This window comes from Stegodyphus dumicola, chromosome 5 (genome assembly GCF_044657685.1).
Source record: "Stegodyphus dumicola isolate Sdum_Otavi_A_Nest chromosome 5, ASM4465768v1".
Classification (NCBI taxonomy): domain Eukaryota; kingdom Metazoa; phylum Arthropoda; class Arachnida; order Araneae; family Eresidae; genus Stegodyphus; species Stegodyphus dumicola.
Window position 1 is genome coordinate 122,517,101 of NC_140772.1, and position 18,812 is coordinate 122,535,912.

The following is an 18,812-nucleotide window of genomic DNA, read 5'->3' on the forward strand; positions in this document are numbered from 1 at the left end:
CGTTTGGATGATAAATCTGAAATTGCATTTTATTATTTATTTACTTATTTAACTTTGGTATGAGTATGTGAAAATGAAAAATATCATTGCGGAGTTTCTCACATGCCATTTTTAAGGTAATATGACTGAGATTAAATATAATTATGTTTCATTATTAAAACCATTAACTTTTTAATTAAAAACACTTGAATTTTATTTTTAGTCCAAAGGGATTTGAATCCCGAAGGACTATTAGTTTCGTTTTGGCATTTTGCGTCGGACTCATAAACGTCGGTTCACTTTTCAAACTGTTGCCACAAAATGTTAGAGTCCTGCATTATATTTGAAGAAATTAAATAATGAAAAATCTGCATAAATGTATGTATATTTCTCGTATTGTGATAAAACAATGGTACATAGAGTCATCGAATTTTGAATAACGTAATCCTCCAACGAATATGAGCATGTGGAAGACCAAATTTGAAATTTGAAATTTGTTTTATGATCGATTTCCTATTTTTTAAAACTTTGACGAATTTTTGATTAACAAACTCAAGGATTTCAAAGCGAGCAATGGCAACGTTGTGCAGAAAAAACATTTTTATCTCCAGCGCGTGAGTCTCTGTATCGGAAATTCTAAAGATATGCTCGTTTTAAAACTACGAGTATTTTGCGATATTGCTGTTGCACTGGATCTTATGGTTTAAGTGCGAGGAACATGATATTTGATAAAGAAAGGTAACACACAAAATGTTAAAAAAACTTGGCTAAGAGATACTTTATTCTTTACTTTAGACTGAGCTTATTATCAAAGTTTAAACATATTTCTCACTGAAAGCTTTTTTGAATGTAACAATTATAATTTGGTGATTTTCTAGAAATAGTTTCTTTTCGACTTCAGAATAAATTAAAATTGTCAGCTGACACCCTGTCAAAAAAATGAATTCCAAATGTAACCTCTTAATCTTTAAACTACAGCAATTCGGAATAGTGTTTTTAATTTTTATTTTATTTATTTATTTATTTTGGGTGGGGATGGAACAACTCTCAGAAGTCAGCATATCTACAAATTTAAGTAAAATCATCTCAAACTGTAGTAATAAATATGTAACATTTCATTAGAGATTGGGAAGATTATAAAGAACTATGCATATAATAACATCTAATAAAATTTTGTAACTACATAAATATATATTTATAGAGTCATCAAAGTTCATCGCTTTTAGATTCTAAGTATACATATTATATAAATTCATCATTCATTAATAGTATTATATATAGTAATAGAAAAATAGTATTAATGTTTCAAATTGTAATTTTTTAATAATTTCTCTTGCATTTGCTGTATATTTGTTCAAGATTTATGGATATCAGTTACATAATATGAAAAATACACAGAAACCAGCTAATCTTATATTACAGCTGATTGTGAAGGAACAATTACAGTGCTCTTAATTACAGTTATAGTGCTTTTAAATCTCCCTACGGTAAATAGCTGTTTTCTAGACATTAGATTAAATTAATTCCATTATCCATTAGAAAATAATTACAGTGAATTATATCTATTGAAGACATTTCTAAGAGGTCACCTTTTGAAAGAAACCTGTATTTTTTGTGAACATAAACAAACATTGCCAGTGAATATCACATTTCTAAGATCACCATATCTACAACCAAAATCCTTTAAAACCATGAACGGTTGCGTTATAGAGGGCTCGCTATATTTTTAATAAAACATGTACATCTTCGTTATACACTTGCTACATTTTGATTTTCTGTCAAAGCACAGGAACAGGCGTTCTATTTTTATTTAGAAGTATGTGAAATTGAAAAAAAAGACACTATATGACAAAAATGGAATTACATTCAAACACACACCTCTTGAACATGTCTGAAATTCATTATTCTGCTCAGAATAAATTTATCTAAAGAAAATGTTTAATAAATATTAGAACACAAAGGCTAACTTAGGTCAAAGTAGTAAGGGTCAGTTCGTTTGAATAATATCTTTTCTTAATCATAATGTGACTTTTCGAACATCGAATGAAATGGGAAAGACAGAATAAGTGCGAATGGCAGCAGACGAACGACACTATTTCAAACTCGGCATGAAAAGAGAACGGACGAAATGACACTAAGCCAAGGGAAGGCATGCCTTCGTGGAGGACATTTTAAAGGAAACTCGCTCGTACACATGTTACGCAAGGGGAAAACCACGAAAGTGCCCATGCTGTCAGCCTTTCCATCGGAATTTAAACCCCGGACCGAGCTACCAGTGTTCAGCGTTTTTTAGCATGGAGGTAGGAAAGGGAGGAGGGGCCATTCCGCGGTAGAAGTGAAGCACTGCTTTGAAGCTTGGGTCACCAGACGGGGTGTTCTTTGTTTACATTCAGAAGCTCGCTTGACAAGATTCTGATAGTATTTCGACACACGACAGTTCCATAGAAATCGAAAAAGGGACACTTTCGCATGAAAGAAACATTCATAGTGTGATGGATAATAGCAATTTGTATAGTTTACTGACATTTACGCAAAAATCGCATCTTGGTTATTTTTCGATAACTAACAACAGCGATTTTGATCATGAATTTGTTTTATAAAATTCTAAGCTGTTGCACTACAAAAATATAGATTTTAAGAAAATTGCTAAAAGAGTTCTGCCAAAATTTATTTTCTAGAAGATTTGAAAAGTTTGAAACTTGATGGCTAAATGTAAATATAAAATTATGTATGTTAAAATATTTGTAATTAGGCACATAGGTCAGATTAAGTTTTTATTAAATAGAGTAACGCATGCAAGGGCTATCTGCCTAAAGAGATAGATGCCATCGTGGAGGAATTTTGAAGAAAAACTGACCTTTGAGTGGGTATTAAAAATAATACTTATAATTTTCATTCAAATTATATTCATATATATTTTTTATGTAAAACTTTCGGGTGTATGCTAAATTAGTGTAAATTACTTTACACGAAAAATATAGTGAATGCACAGAAATTAAAGATTTGCACATGCCGGAAATGATAAATAGGAAATATGTATGGGTATTTATGCACGTGCTTGCAAAAAGCATATATCTGCCTTTGACAAAATACTTAAATATTCATTAAATTATTTATAAATGTATTTGAAATGAAGAATTTATTCACTTATAAACAACTGTGAAAGTACTGTGAAGAAATCTAATGATTAAATGTATCTAATTTATAATGATTATAAATGTTATCTAAATATATAATAACTTTAATATTGAATTGTAAACATAAATTGAAATCCTGTTGACAAATACGTTATAAAATTATTTAAGCAAGAATTGTTCGTATTGGAAAGCAATCTGCTAAAAGGTATTGTAAAGCAAATGCTATGAGATGTGCACTTAAGAACGTAATAAAGAGTTTTGGAATATGTATTGTTGAAATGAAGGGTAAAAAAAAAAAAAAAAAAAAAAATCTGATAAGTATAATTAAAAGAATTATTCCCTTTTCGCTAATTCCTAATAATTCTCTAATTTAAAATGAACCGAATAGAGCATTAATTATAAATTGACTTACATTTTTCGATTTAAAAGAAGCCAAAAAACCATGTCATATTTAAGAAAGAATTTTAGGAAGAAGCTCTATAAATAGAAAAGAAATAATGCATAATTTTAATATTAATAATACAATAAACTTTGATCTTAATTTTTGTACCTTAACCGAATAAAATCGAATTACCTTAATTTTTTTTCCTAATGTAATTAACGAAAACTTGTGAAAATATTTCATTCAAATTAAACCGTCCTGTGAAAAGTATAGCATTTAATTCAGTTCAGAATGAAATGCTGTTTAAAAATATGTTGTTTTCACATACTTAGGACTCTGAAGTGTTGTAGAAAAAGAAAATATATACATTTATATGTATATTTGCGACGTAATTACAAAATATTTACACCAGAACGCGTCAAATCCCATAGAACTCAATGGTAAATGACCCAATTTTTTGGTCACCACGTAGGGATCGCCGGTGCTTCAGAGCAGGGTACGGAGAAACTTGTTTAGGGTGACTCCATCTTACTTCCTACCTCCATGTTTTTTACCGCTTAGCCGCTGTTGAGCCTTGTGCCTACATGAAAAGCTTGAGAATTGGATGACTGACGCTTGCTTAATGTACAGCTTTTACTCCATTATTTATTAATTTTTATTTGTCTAACTAATTATTTATTTTTTCTGATATTTGAACTTTTTCAAAGGAACAATGTCTAGAAAGTTTTGCGAATCCAAAATAAATGATTAAGTCTTAGATGAGATACGTTCTACCAATCAAAAAATTTTTTTTCACGTTTAGAATGTAACATATGTAAGTTGTTATGCATACTGCTTATCTCAACTATTCTTATCTCAAAAAATGCTCAATTTTTTTTTCTCTTTTGAAATCAATAGAAATTTTTTTTATGAAACTAACCCCAGTAAAACATAGAATTTTATGTTTGAATGTTAGCTTCAAGAATGGAGCTAACAAACAAGTTATAATCCTTCACAGGAGCATGCAAACTGTCAATGACCTTCTGTAAGATTGCTGGTGACTTCTCACTAGTCAAAAGAGTCCGCCAAGCGGTAAAGTCGTGGAACACTGGAAGTTCAGTCAGAGTTTCCAATCCCGCAGACGGGCTGACTGCATGGGCCTTTTCGTAGTTTTCCCCATGTGTAATTTGTACATGAGCCAGTATCTCTTAGAAAGACTTCCACGAAGGCATCCCTCTACTCAGGCAGATAGCTCTCGAGGCTTTGCTGTGCTCACATACACTAAACCAAACCAAACTCACTAATCAACTTGATGTTCAGTAACAATAGAATAAGGTTAAAGGTTGAAACCTTTTATTCCTTGTGCTTAACATATAGACTACTGCTTGTGATGTTATGTTACGTAGAAGTAAAGGAGCCACCTAATATTTACCTGAAGTAAGTACACATTAGCTCTAAACACAAACTAGAAAAACAACAACATTCCGGCGTCTTCGAGTCACAATGAAATTGTGACTCCAGCCAACACCGCAAGTTCTGCACCGTCGGGCGTTAAATTAAAATGCATTACATTACATGATATATATAGCGATACATAGTTGTACATGTATATGTTTTATGGCATTATTTATTGTAATGGTACAGGCATCATCTTTCAGGACATTGCATATTGCAGTAGATAAAGGCATGATGTAGATGATGTTCTTTTAGGGCGTGTTTGCAAACATGATCTGTTTACATGAGTGTTTGCTATCAAAATTAAGTTAGCTATAAAATTGTTTACAAAGCTTACTTCATTCTGCATATTTATGCTTACTGCTTACATTTAAATATTGTTGTACAGATGTGCTGATACTTTAGCTACTCAGTATTGACGAATGAGTTGCTAAAGTTTCAGCACAACCATACAACAATACTTAATTGTTGTGTTGATATTTTAACAACTCAATCGACAAAATATTGAGTTGCTAAAGCATCAGCACAACCAATAAACCTAAATTTTCAAGGTAATAAATAGAGGATTTCAAGATTAGCCTAACAGGCCTTTTCAGAAAATTAACTTACTGGTGCACTTAATGCAACGGCTAAACCCTGACAGCAAAAGTTGACATAGCCAATTCTCGCAATTCCTTTCAATCGCAAAAGCTTCGCCATAAATACTCTTCACTCATTTGCATTCTAAACATGTTTACTTACTAACTTATTTACATCCGGGTGAGGAAGCGGAAAGTAGAATTGACAGTACAGGCTGAAATAATACATAACAGGATAGTATTTTCTCCCTCCTTCCAGCATGCCTTCGCGGTGTAATGGTTAGCACACTCGGCGCGTATTCGAGAGGTTCAAGTTAAGAGTCCAGGCAAGCACATTGCTAAATTTTCATATCTCCTGCATGATGCCTGAACTAAAAAAAAGGTGGTGGATGATGATTCTTCTCCACCAAGATTTGACGACTGGGTCCCCTAATACCCAGTGGCCTTTAAAAGGGGGAGTAAATAAGGTATTTTCTCCCTCCTTCTAGAATGCCTTCATGGTGTAACGGTTAGTACAATTGGCTCGTATTCGAAAGATCCAGGCTCGAGTCTCGAAGAGGGCATTGCTTATTTTTCCTTTTTCCCGCATATATATATATATATATATATATAATAATTTATTTCCTAAACAGTATTGATTAATTGATTATATTATCTCCTAAGTTTAATTAAAGTAGAATTATTTTAAAAGCGTGCATCCATACTGGTAAGTTATATTTTGAAAGATGTTTTGAAGTAATTTGAAAGCAAAATGTTAATAATGTTTTAACGGGGACTGGAGTTAAATCATCATGAAGAATAAAATTTCAATTGTAAAAGGAAAAATTAAAACATGTAATCATTGTCATTGATCGGAAATTAGTTGACTTTTCAAGGGGAACAAACCAACTCCCGTTCAATGAACAATAATTGATAAAAATACGTAAATACGAAAGTGTTTCGTCTTTACTCGAGTTATAAGTTAAAGGCAAACCGGCAATTCTAGTCAGGCCAAATATTTCCGCGAATAGAAGGAATTATGAACCAATGCTGATATTCAAAGAGCTTATTCTTATGAAGCATTTTAGTCAATTCAATTTGGAGTAAAAATCAATTACTGTAGAGAAATCCTATTTAACTCGAGTAATCGTCCCCGACACTTTCATGTTTATGCATTTGAGTACCATATTATTTGTAGAAATTAAACATTGGTAATTGTCATTATGAAATCGAATTCAAAGTAAAGTTGAAATAAACATAGAAGATTATAAAAAAAGATAAATAATGCAAAATTTGTAAAAACAAATCAAAGACAATATAAAAATAATATAAAAAATAATATAGAAAATAATATATAATAAGAACAGTGAATGTACAGGAAGATATAAAGGCCAGAAAAGGTATTAAGTAACTTACATTCTTTCTAGTGGGGGAGTTGGCAAAGTGTTCTCTTCGTGTCTGACTCAGAAGTGTAGGGTGTCCGAAAATTCTTAACGGCAGTAGGGGCTTTGAATAATATCAGTCGGTAAAACTTGAAGCAATTTATGGTAGTGGGTGGGACTTGGAATTCTTGAGGGATGTATTTTGTGGAGTTCTTATCTGAGAGACACCATCTGTTAAGATTTTTTTGAAAATACTAGTGAATGGAAATTAATTAATTTCTGGCTAATTGTCGTGTCGCAATGATTAAGAATTTAAGAAAGGAAAAAAGCATTTTCACTGTCCAAGAGCTAATAGACAGTTACTTAATACCTTTTCTGGCCTTTATATCTTCATGTACATTCACTGATCTTATTTATATTATTTTCTATATTATTTTTTATATTATTTTTATATTGTCTTTGATTTGTTTTTACAAATTTTGCATTATTTATCTTTTTTTATAATCTTCTATGTTTATTTCAACTTTACTTTGAATTCGATTTCATAATGACAATTTCCAATGTTTAATTTCTACAAATAATATAGTACTCAAATGCATAAACATCAAAGTGTCGGGGACGATTACTCGAGTTAAATAGGATTTCTCTACAGTAATTGATTTTTACTCCAAATTGAATTGACTAAAATGCTTCATAAGAATAAGTTCTTTGAATATCAGCATTGGTTCATAATTCCTTCTATTCGCGGAAATATTTGGCCTGACTAGAATTGCCGGTTTGGCTTTAACTTATAACTCGAGTAAAGACGAAACGGTTACAGCCGAAAACATCGCGGCAAAAACATCGCGGACGAAAACATCGCGGAGAAAACAACGCAAGGCGAAAACATCGCAGTTCTAAAACATCGTGGTACAAAACATCGTCGTCGAAAATAAAGCGGTTCAAAAACTTCGCAGTTTAAAAATATCGCCGTCGAAAATATCGTGGTAAGAAATAAAGTATCTATTAATCATCGCATGACGATAACATCGCAGACATGCTTTTTTCAGGCTTTAATAACTGTAAATGGATATTCCCATAATGATTTGTGAGCGCAAGTGATGTAAGGAAGGATAATTTTTACTTTCACATTTTTTTATTAACTAATAAATTTTTGCTGAAAAAATAAGAAGGAAACTTAAGCATAGAAAATTAAATGCAACTTAATAGATTATACTTTTTATGAAAAATTACCTGTAAAATCTTTATTAAAAATAATTTATTATGGTCTTTGTTAGTTAACTATGTCGATTTAAAATTCTATTAAGTGCTATAAGTTGCATTAATTTTCTATACTTAAGTTTCCTTTTTATTTTCTCAGCAAAAATGTATTAATAAAAAATATGAAAGTAAAAATTATCCTTCTTACCCTCTTGCGCTCACGAATCATTATGGGAATATCCATTTACAGTTATTAAAGCATGTCTGAAAAAAGCATGTCTGCGATGTTATCGTCATGCGATGATTTGTAGATACTTTATTTTTTATCACGATATTTTCGACGACTATGTTTTTAAATTGCGAAGTTTTTGAACCGCTTTATTTTCGACGACGATATTTTGCACCACGATGTTTTAGAACTGCGATGTTTTTCTCTTTGCGATGTGTTCTCCCACGATGTTTTGTAGCACGACGTTTTCGCCTTGCGTTGTTTTCTCCGCGACGTTTTCCTCCGCGACGTTTTCCTCCGCGATGTTGTCGGCGGACACCAGACGAAACACTTTCGTATTTACGTATTTTTATCAATTATTGTTCATTGAACGGGAGTTGGTTTGATTCCCTTGAAAAGTCAACTAATTTTCGATCAATGACAATGATTACATGTTTTAATTTTCCTTTTACAATTGAAATTTTATTCTTCGTGATGATTTAACTCCAGTCCCCGTTAAAACATTATTAACATTTTGCTTTCAAATTACTTCAAAACATCTTTCAAAATATAACTTACCAGTATTAACCAGTAACTTACCAGTTATAACTTACCAGTTTTTAGAATTAAAATAAGCAGTGTGGCCAGTATTCCCTTTCACCTCCCTTTGTCACACTGATACAAAGGCACTTCCATTTCTTGCGTAAATATAAAAACAAAGATACACATACATGTATATGTATGTGTATCTTTGTATACCTATATACAGTATAGATTCACACTTTTAAAATAATTCTACTTTAATTAAACTCGGGAGATAATATAATCAATTAATCAATACTGTTTAGGAAATAAATTATTATTAACTAACTTTGCAGCAATTGCGCAAGTAATAATAACTTGTATTCGCACTAAATGGATTTAAGATCATACAACATTATATATATATATATATAAAACCTAATGACTCTACAGTAAGAACTAAAGATTCGTATAAAATTCTATATAGAGTATAAAATTCTAAATTTAAATCAAGTTGGCTCAGTCTAGACCAGTGATTCTCACCAGCTTTTTCCCCATATACCCTTTCCACCATTGCTAAATGATCATTCAACCTCTCCTTCCCAAAACTTGAAAAGTAGATATGTGTTTGTTTAAATACGGATTATTTTTTAAGTAAAACATGTTGGTATCAAACATGTAAAGTATCAAACATGTTGGTAAATACCAAAATTTGAATAAATGTTCTTTTTTGTATTCATAAACTAAATCTAAATACTTAATACGTAAAGAAAAGGTGGACTAAATTACTCTCTGAAACTTTGAAATTCCCCTTAGGGCTATTCCTCCTGATTGAGGACCCATAGTCTAGCCAGAATTCGTTTTTAATAGTGACTAAATATACAGATAATTTAATTTGTCCCACTTTTCTTATACTAACTTTTGTCACAGAAACTTCGGATTACGTGCATGTTTTTTGAAAATAAAAGACACAAATTTAAAAAAAAATATATGTTTAAAATTTGATGTTGAATTCAAAAACAGTTATTTGGTAGCCAGACCTAATAAACCTAAGAGATCAAATTTGAAGTACACCTTACTTGTTCTTACTAACTTCTGCTTAATGAATTAGAATTATTCTTAGAAAAGAACCTTAAAAACTGGTGAAACATTTCATGCTAGAAAACAAGATATTAGAAACTTTGAACTCATTCAATAGAAGAAAAAAGTTATTCAAAACGTAACTCCATAACAAAACATTTTTTTTCTACTTGATCGTCAACACATGAGGCTTTTAAGAAATACCTCCTACAAGATATGTGGCCACTATTTCTGTGCTGTCAGAATATGAAATTCGTATAAGGAAATCAATGCACTTCGAGGAGAAGAAAATGACCTTAATTTGATAGTTTTTCTACCTAATAAATTTTTACATGTTATGAGTTTCTTTTTCTTAATCTAGGCGAAATAATATTCAACACATAATAACAGCATAAAACCCACAAAAGAAGTGTTCCAGTGAATTTTCAGTTTCTAAATGCTGTTTAAATTTGCTTCAATCAAAGTTTTTGTATATAAATAATTACGGTAAATTGAAATGAACTGTTTTTTAAGCGTTTACAGTTAATCGAGTAATATAATATTTTTATTGAAATAAAAATTATTTTTAATGTGCAAGATTACTTTTCTTACAACGCTGGGCTCATGGTTCTTAAATCCTCTTGTTGCTAAGTTCAGAAACCTGTGTTATTAAAATTATTCGAATAGTTTAACTTTTATTACGGTTTCATATTTTTCATTTTAACTTTCACATGGTTGCGTTTTCAACCATATGAAAGTTAAAATGAAAAATATTACTTGTACGTAAATTTTAATATATGTAATAATTTAATGTTTTTAGAAATAGTTCAGTAGTTTTACTTTTAAACAATGGCTTTGATATAACAAGCATGTTTAATTAGTTCATCAAAAAGTTGTTAGAGACACTATCAAATCAGGAACTAGCATATTTTTCCACTCTGCAGTTTTACTGCAAAAACAGTGAATTATCCCTTTAAAAATGGTTAAAAAATATTTAATTCCTTTCATTTTCCAATTATTGAAATTTTTAAAATAATTGAAATTCTAACTAAATCCTTAGACAAAAGGTTATTCAAGAACTATACTAAAGAAATGTAAGAAAGGGGTTAACTTCAGTTACAAGCGGAATTTCAGATAATGTTATTTTCTAGTAGGTAACTAACAAAAAACATTTAAAATCCTCTTTAATTGTTCTCCTGCCACACCCTCCCTTCTGAGGCCTTCTTTGGCGCCCCAGGTTCCATAGGGAATAAAGCAATTAAGCAAGGCTCTCCTCTCTTTAACTGCTTTTTCACACAGCTGGGGGCAAAAGAAAAGGAAGGCAATGGTTTCCTGCCTGAATAGCCAGCGGCCAGTTAGAAAACTACATGACAAAAGCCCACAAGACGAATGCCCACTTAAAACCAGCACACATTTTCAGGAAATCCAAAATAACTATGACTTCCTGAAAAATTTTACGAGTAATTATTATGATTAAAAAAATTAAATTTCAAGTGGGAATGAAATTAATTTATGTAAAATCCAAGTTGTCAAAATTTAACTGGATTATTTGAAACCATGCTTTTTATTCACCATTAAAACGGTGTTTGCGCTTAATCATAATAGAATACTGTACTTTTATTTTTTTTCGTTAAAATGAAAGTTCGGCTTTAATTCTCCATATTAAATTCATATAATGCAAAATTTTCTGTAGTGTTAAATTATTCATAAATTATTCTCTGTATATGATGAAAATTTACATACATATTATACTCCTTATAATTTTGTAGAATTAAAATAAGCTGTGTGGCCAGTATTCCCTTTCACCTCCCTTTGTCACACTTATACAAAGGCACTTCCATTTCTTGCGTAAATATAAAAACAAAGATACATACATGTATATGTTTTTAATTATATTATTTTGATTGACTCTCTGTACTATATATATATATATACGAATTTAATTCAGCCGGAGACGAAAATGAAATGTGTTCCGCTACTTAAATTTATTGTTCAATTATTTCTTATTCATTTATTTTTTATTTTATCTCTATTCATGACGTATATATCGGTGTGGGTTTTTGTTAGTGTGGACTTTTATCAGCGTGCCCTTCTATCTATGTGGGCTTTTATCTGTGTGGGCTTTCATCGGTGTGGGTATTAGTCGCGTGGGCAATTATCCCAGTGGGGTCATTTTTGTGGGCTTTTGTCGTGTGCACTTTCGTCCTTTTGTTTGGTCACCGCATGGACTTTATGTATTTCCTTCACAATGCATTTTGCTGTGAAATGACAAACATTGTACAGTTAATAATTAAAAATAAAAGTATGTTTTGACTAACAAAACTAAAGAAAGGAATATTTATACATGATTAATAAAAATTAATTATTCATGTAATATTATATCTAGAGTAAGGTACCATCCTTATACTCATTATTGGAATTGTCGTATATTGATACTTTGATACCCCCCTTACTTTGTTTAAAAATTTGAAATTAGATTCCATTTACTCAAAAACCAGTATTATATTTATTTGTTCCATCTGCTTAGTTACACTTAAGTGATTAAAGTTCTAGTCATTGTACAAGGCATATATAATAAATATGTTTTTCTCCTATCTAAAATATCTATTTGTAAAATATCTTTTGAAGTAAATCTTTTAATTATAATAATGATTAATCTTTTATGTGGTAAGATTATGTAAATTATGTATGGATATTAGATTTAAGTGACTGAAATTTAAAAATTTCAATGGGAAAGTGGTGTTTACTTGGAATATTCCCATGATTCTCGAGTTACCTGGAGTCTTGTTAGACAACAATGCTGCATAAATGTACTAGACCGTTTGGCAGATGAAGCTACTATGTATTTTTCTGCATTACATGGAAAATAGAGGTGTGTTCTTATACCTGTTACCCATCATCTGGCTTGTAAGTATGAATAAAATATTAAGATACTTATTTATTGATCTATTATTTATTGAAAAATATTTTTATGATATAAATCCAGATGTATTGCATAGTTACAAGAACTATCTATTAGTTTTCATGTTAGTTCTAAGCTTTATTGTAAATTTTATTTTTTTACTTTGAAAAAGAATAATTGTGATGAAATATTATATTCTGGACGATTATATATCTCTAAACCACAGAATTTCTAGCAGCAATTTGCCATCAGTGTCAACATTAAAAAATCATTATACTGAATAATTCACCTTATAGCTGTAAACTGCTAATATTTTGATACAATTGGACATATTATTTTAGGATATGTCTCTTAATCTTCTCTTAACTCGTTCCATACTCAAATCATCCCCTTAGAAGCTAAGATTGAGAATACTCGTCTCCTCAAGCAACAATTGGATGCTGTACGAGTCGCATCGGACATGGACCAGCATACACCTCTTACGGCAAAAGCAAACTGTGATACATTGAAAGTACTGGAGCCCCTTAAGGGTAAGTGTGTTTTTAAATATCTCAGTATGCTAAAAAAACCCTTAGATAGCCTTGCTAATGCTTTTAATGATAATTTTAAGTTAAATATAAAAAGAAAACAACACGAAATCTCGGATAATTCAAACGCTAATTCTAACCACGAGGATGGTAAGCCCATAAGGCATACATACGTATAGTATATTTTTCAGTTGCAATACCTTATTACCACTGAGAATTTTTTGCGATTCCCAGGACGCCATAATACAGTCAAAAAGTCATTAATTCAGACACCCATAATCCGGACCTCAAAGCTACAAACTTTCTGCGCATGCGTCGCGTTTACGTGTGCTCGTAAGACCTTTACGGCTGTGACTTTGCCTGTGCACATGCGCATAATACGTTTACGCATGCGCGTTTAACGTATAACGGACGGTATAAGCTGAGCTAAAATTATCTAATTCAGTTAATGTTGCAGATTGCGTTGTTCCTTAATCTTCGAATTGGATCAGGCTTATTATTTTTTGCAGACTGTTAGAGCAATTTTATAAAAGTAAGCTTGAACTTTCGATTATGTCAAACAGAATTTCCGATATATATTTACTAATATGTACAGGATCTACAAAGCAAAAGTATGTTTCGAAGTCCATTAAACAAAAAGTGGAATTGCTGCAAAAAATGGAAAAAGGCATATCCTTTGTTTCTTAACCATTCCGAAATCTGTTTATCAATTTCATGCTGCTCTGCGGGGGGGACATCGCAGCACGCAATGAACTGGAAGTTGATTTGTCAGCACTATCCTTATCTTCAGGACAAATGTTTTTATTTTATTCGGCTTATAATTCCTTACTAAATGTAGTATTTCATCTCGATGTATTCCGTCTTTGATATGATTTAAATCAAATTCCTTGTCATTATAAATATCACAAGTACACATCAAATAGTTTTCTGGTTGCAATTTTCTAATTTCGACTATGCTTAATGTATGCTTTACGCATGTGCTTGTTGAAAGAAATGTTTAATAAAGTAAACAAATAAATATTAAGCTTTTTTTTGTAAATTTTGATACCCTTTAGATCATAATTGTTCTTTATTTCATAAATAACGGTTTCATATTTTTAATTGTATAATTTCTGCATGCCATCTTACCAGATTTAAACTGATGATCTATAATCCGGAATCGCCAAAGTCCCGACGAGTCCGGATTAACTACTTTTGACTGTATTTACAAAAATTCTGTGGAACCCAATAAGTACTGCGCAAATCCGACACATGCGTGAGTGAAACTGTCAATTTTTTCTTTTGTACACTTGCAGTTTTAGGTCACTACATTTAATTTCTAATTTTAAGACATAGAACAATGTGAACATTTTAAATAAGTAACAGATGAAATGACAGCGTCACGTGCAAAGCAAGAAAAATGAACGTTTCTATTATAAAATGAAGGCGTCGAAACGGATTCATTTTTTTTTCTTTGTCTGTATTGCCATATCTATTTTAAGATGTATTGTATTATGTAAAAATATTTGGTAATTGTAAAAGTATTATAATAAATTAAAGAAATATCAAAACTGCTAAAATTCTAGGCAACCCCCTGCTGCAAGTCCAGCGACTCCAGTTTAAGAAACCCTGGTATAGACAGACAACCCGGCGAAATTACGCCCTAATTGAGATACAGACATAAAACTTATATCAAAATGATGGGGCATGCATTTGCAGTTGAAAGCAGCAAAACGCATCAAAATGGATCATTAACTTTCGAGTCGTGTGATTTTGATGCGGCTTGCTGCTTTCAAAAGCATTTTCCTACAACTTGCATCCTATTTGAGATGCAGATATAAAATTTGTGGAGCATGAAATTGCTATTGAATGCAGGAAACCGCATCAAAATCGGACAATCGGTTCCCGTGTAAAACAGATTTTAAAAAACTGTAATTCTTAGAGATGCATCAAATTTCATTGCCATGAAAAATATATTTCGTCCTCTGGACCCTGAAAACGATACTAATTATGTCCAGAATGCAGTTAACACTGTAAATCAACGAAGCACTTCAAGTCAAAATTTACCTACACCACCACAACCAAAAGTTGTTCCTCCAGTCAAAAATTCTACAATGATATAACCAGGGCAAACAAGTCCACAATACCAATTTTAAATCATATCAAATCCGAAGAACACAGGGAAAGGCCTAAAACCATCCTCAGAGACATACAATAAAGGTTTTTGATAAACGTTTAATTACTGTAAAGGCCCTTATTTTTGCAGGCCGTAATTTTCACAAAAATGAATATATCGGTGATTTCGCGAGTTGAAAATTTCACGAATTTTATATGAACAGAACAGAAAGTTGAAAAATTTTAAAAGTACTTAAGTAAAGTTGGGGGAAAAAAAAAGTATTTCGCAAAGCTTTGATTTTTGCGATTACGACGAGCTCACGAAAATAAGGGCCTTTACACCAGTTTAAAAAAGACCCAAAAAACTAATTAATTATTCTTTAACTAATTATTGTAATATACCTAATTGCCTAGCTTAGCACCAAAAATTGGGAAAATTAAAACCACTACTAAACCCCCGGATAGCTGTTCCTGTAGTTTTAAATTGTCTCCAAAGTCGTGAAACGATGCTGTGAGCAATTCCGATCTCTGCAGCCACACTTGTCACACGGCGGCCTTCCTCCAACTTCCCAATGACCTCGGGTAAAAGCATCCAGATGTCATCTAACAGATTGATTATTCGCCATTTCTCGCCGAGGCAGCAACTCAGTGTGATTTTAACTGCTATACGGTGTGCAATCTCTTTGCCAGAAATACTGATCTTTCACCGAGAACATGCTTTATACAACTCAGACACTCCCCCATTATGTCTACCTGCATATCTGCGCAAGTGCTACCGTAGATCACCTTACTTAATCTCGGGATTGGTCTTTCTGTCCGCTCTGCCTCTTCGTTCAGCTGATATGCTAATTTTTCGACTTCGTCCTTAATTTTTGCACACCAGTGTATTTCACGTGCTATACACAGGATAAGGTACAACCCAGGAACCTGGAAATGATGTGTGTCTTTGTACCCTTCTAAAGGAGTATGGATTGAAAACAGCCTAGGCCTTCCCCGTAGCACACTGTAAATCACACTTCACCCAATAGGATTACTCCTCTGCCAGCCAACAGAAGTTCAACAAGCTCCCGCCTACCACCTGACTACTGAACCATTCAGCCTTGAATACTCGAGAAAAGGGGGAAGAAAAAAGAAGAAAAGGGCTTTTACTTCTCTCTCCGCCCCCGATTGCCTCTGCTGCTCACACTCCAACTAGCTCTAAGTTTTAACTTCAAAACTCATCATCTTATATTTGCTGCAAACTCTGCCATTACTACTGATTATAATGTCACAATTGCTTTCATTTCATTTCACTGCCATAACTGCTCTTCGAATTTTTATTTTTACGAACTTCAGCAACATTATTTCTTTAACATTCGTAAAAGTATTAACTTACTACACTGGGATAAGGCTATGCCCAGGAACCCACTACAACTGAACATTAGTTCATCGAGGAAGGGCATACTCTAAATGAAGCTGCAGATGTCCAAATAAAAAAGGAAAAGAAAACCTATTCACAATAAATTGTTTCAACAAAGGAAACGATTGTGTGATTTTAGATGACAGTCGGAGAGTATTAGTATCAAATATTTTATTTCATCATACCACCAACAAATATTTTCTTTTGTTTCAGAAGCCCATCAAAAACTTACATGACAGCAAATGCAAATCTAGTATAAATAACGTTTATGTTGCTAAAATAAATTCTGATTTCCAAAGATGGCCTGTTTCTCGCATTGTTGGTAAATCATGGTTGATGGGCATTAAGAATGGTCTTTCCTCTAATTCACTGGACACACACAAATTAGCAGCACGTTGGTGTTAATTCTTTTTAATTCTGTATTAAAATATACAACTTTAAACTTAGTTGACATATGCGGCATTTGAAGTGCAAATAATAAAAATTTTTCTTAAATACTATGCTTTGTTGCTTATCTTTTAGAAATTTAAAGACCTGGAATTCTGCAATTCTGAGTAAAAAATGAAAATAAAAAACAATTAACACCAACAAAAACTTGTGGTAACATGACAGACAAATTATTACAAATACTACAAAAGATCATGCCTTTTCATTTTATTTAACCATATGTTAAAGCAGTATTCTTTATTAGACCTGGAAAAGTTAGAAACAGGAATATATTTTACTACAAAAACTACACGACAATTTTGAAATTAGAAGCTTTTCTGTATGAATTCCACTCTAAAACAATGCAAGTGCAGTCTTGACGATAAGAAAGTCAAATTTATTGAAATTTAAATTTGTATTTCCATTTTAATTTTCATTTTCCTAAAAACATTTGTCAACTTTGCAGGATTTCATCTTCAAGTATATATGTACAGACATTTAAAGTTCTGATGTATTAACATCTCGTGGAAATACACCTATCCCTCGATTTATACAGTACTTACCTGTTTTACATGATTTCAGTTTTACACAGTTTAAAAATTAACAGATTTCAAAAACTTAGTAAAATAGTATTTGCTGCATAAATGCAAATACATACATTTGAAGTCATTTTTTAATCTCATTTCTTTGGTAACACTGGTGGCAACAACAAGGATGGGGATTCCCCGTGTTAGGAGAATCTCAATAGTATGTATATGTATTTCATAACAGTAAAATTTTAAATTATATGGTTCACGCAAACTAATGCAGTATCAGTATTTTAGCAGCAAGGATTACATCATTTTTATCTACATATCTGAATGTTTACTAGCAAGTTTTCAACATTTATAGTTTTTGTGGCATTTTTTATAATTTATGTAAATTTTTTAAAGTATTATAATGCCAAAACGATTTTTAAAAAAAAATCAAAAATGAAATTAGAAGCAAAAATTAAAATATTAGATCATCTATGTAATAGAGAAGGAGTAACAAATGTTGCTAAATTTTACTCCATGAATGAAGCCACAATAAGGACAATTAAAAAAAAAAATGAAGACTCTACTAGAAAAAGAATTAGATATGGGTAGAAGACGAAAATTTAAAATGGATTCCAATTGATACTGATGCTATTAGAAACAAGGCTTTAAAAATTTATAAAGCACTTAAGAATCGGTCACTATCGACTTTGTCAGATGAAAAAAAGGTATCTTTTTCCACAAGTCATGGTTGGTTTGAGAGATTTAATAATATTTAAACAAAGGCATTCTTTACATAATCTAAGATTGAAAGGAGAAAGTGCATCTGCTGATTCGAATGTAACAACAATATCCAGCAAAATTTGCTGAAATCAATTGCCACGATCTCCTACATTTCTCATCAGATCTTCAATGCTGACGTGTCTACGTTGTTCTGAAAAAAAAAAAAAAAAAATACAGTCAAAAGTCGTTAATCCGGACTCGTCGGGACTTCGGCGATTCCGGATTATCGATTTTTCCGGATTATAGATCATCAGTTTAAATCTCGTAAGATGGCATGCAGAAATTCTAAAATTAAAAATATGAAAC

The 18,812-nt window shown here is 31.7% G+C and overlaps 2 protein-coding genes across 4 annotated transcripts in view; one reads left to right on the forward strand and one right to left on the reverse strand.

Annotated features, from left to right (window-relative positions):
- LOC146997217 (uncharacterized) overlaps window positions 1-18,812 on the reverse strand; it is a 440,254-nt gene that overhangs the window by 67,225 nt on the left and 354,217 nt on the right. The window lies entirely within an intron of this gene.
- Window positions 545-18,812, forward strand: part of LOC146997219 (uncharacterized) — a 60,073-nt gene continuing 41,805 nt past the window's right edge. Inside the window, exons 1-2 of one of the 3 annotated variants that reach the window (XM_085817010.1) lie at window positions 545-717; window positions 13,158-13,292. The gene's annotated coding sequence lies outside the window, so the exon portion shown is untranslated. Of the gene's footprint in view, window positions 718-13,103; window positions 13,293-18,812 lie in introns of all 3 variants that reach the window. The other 2 variants (XM_085817009.1, XR_015041209.1) reach the window with 2 other exon arrangements.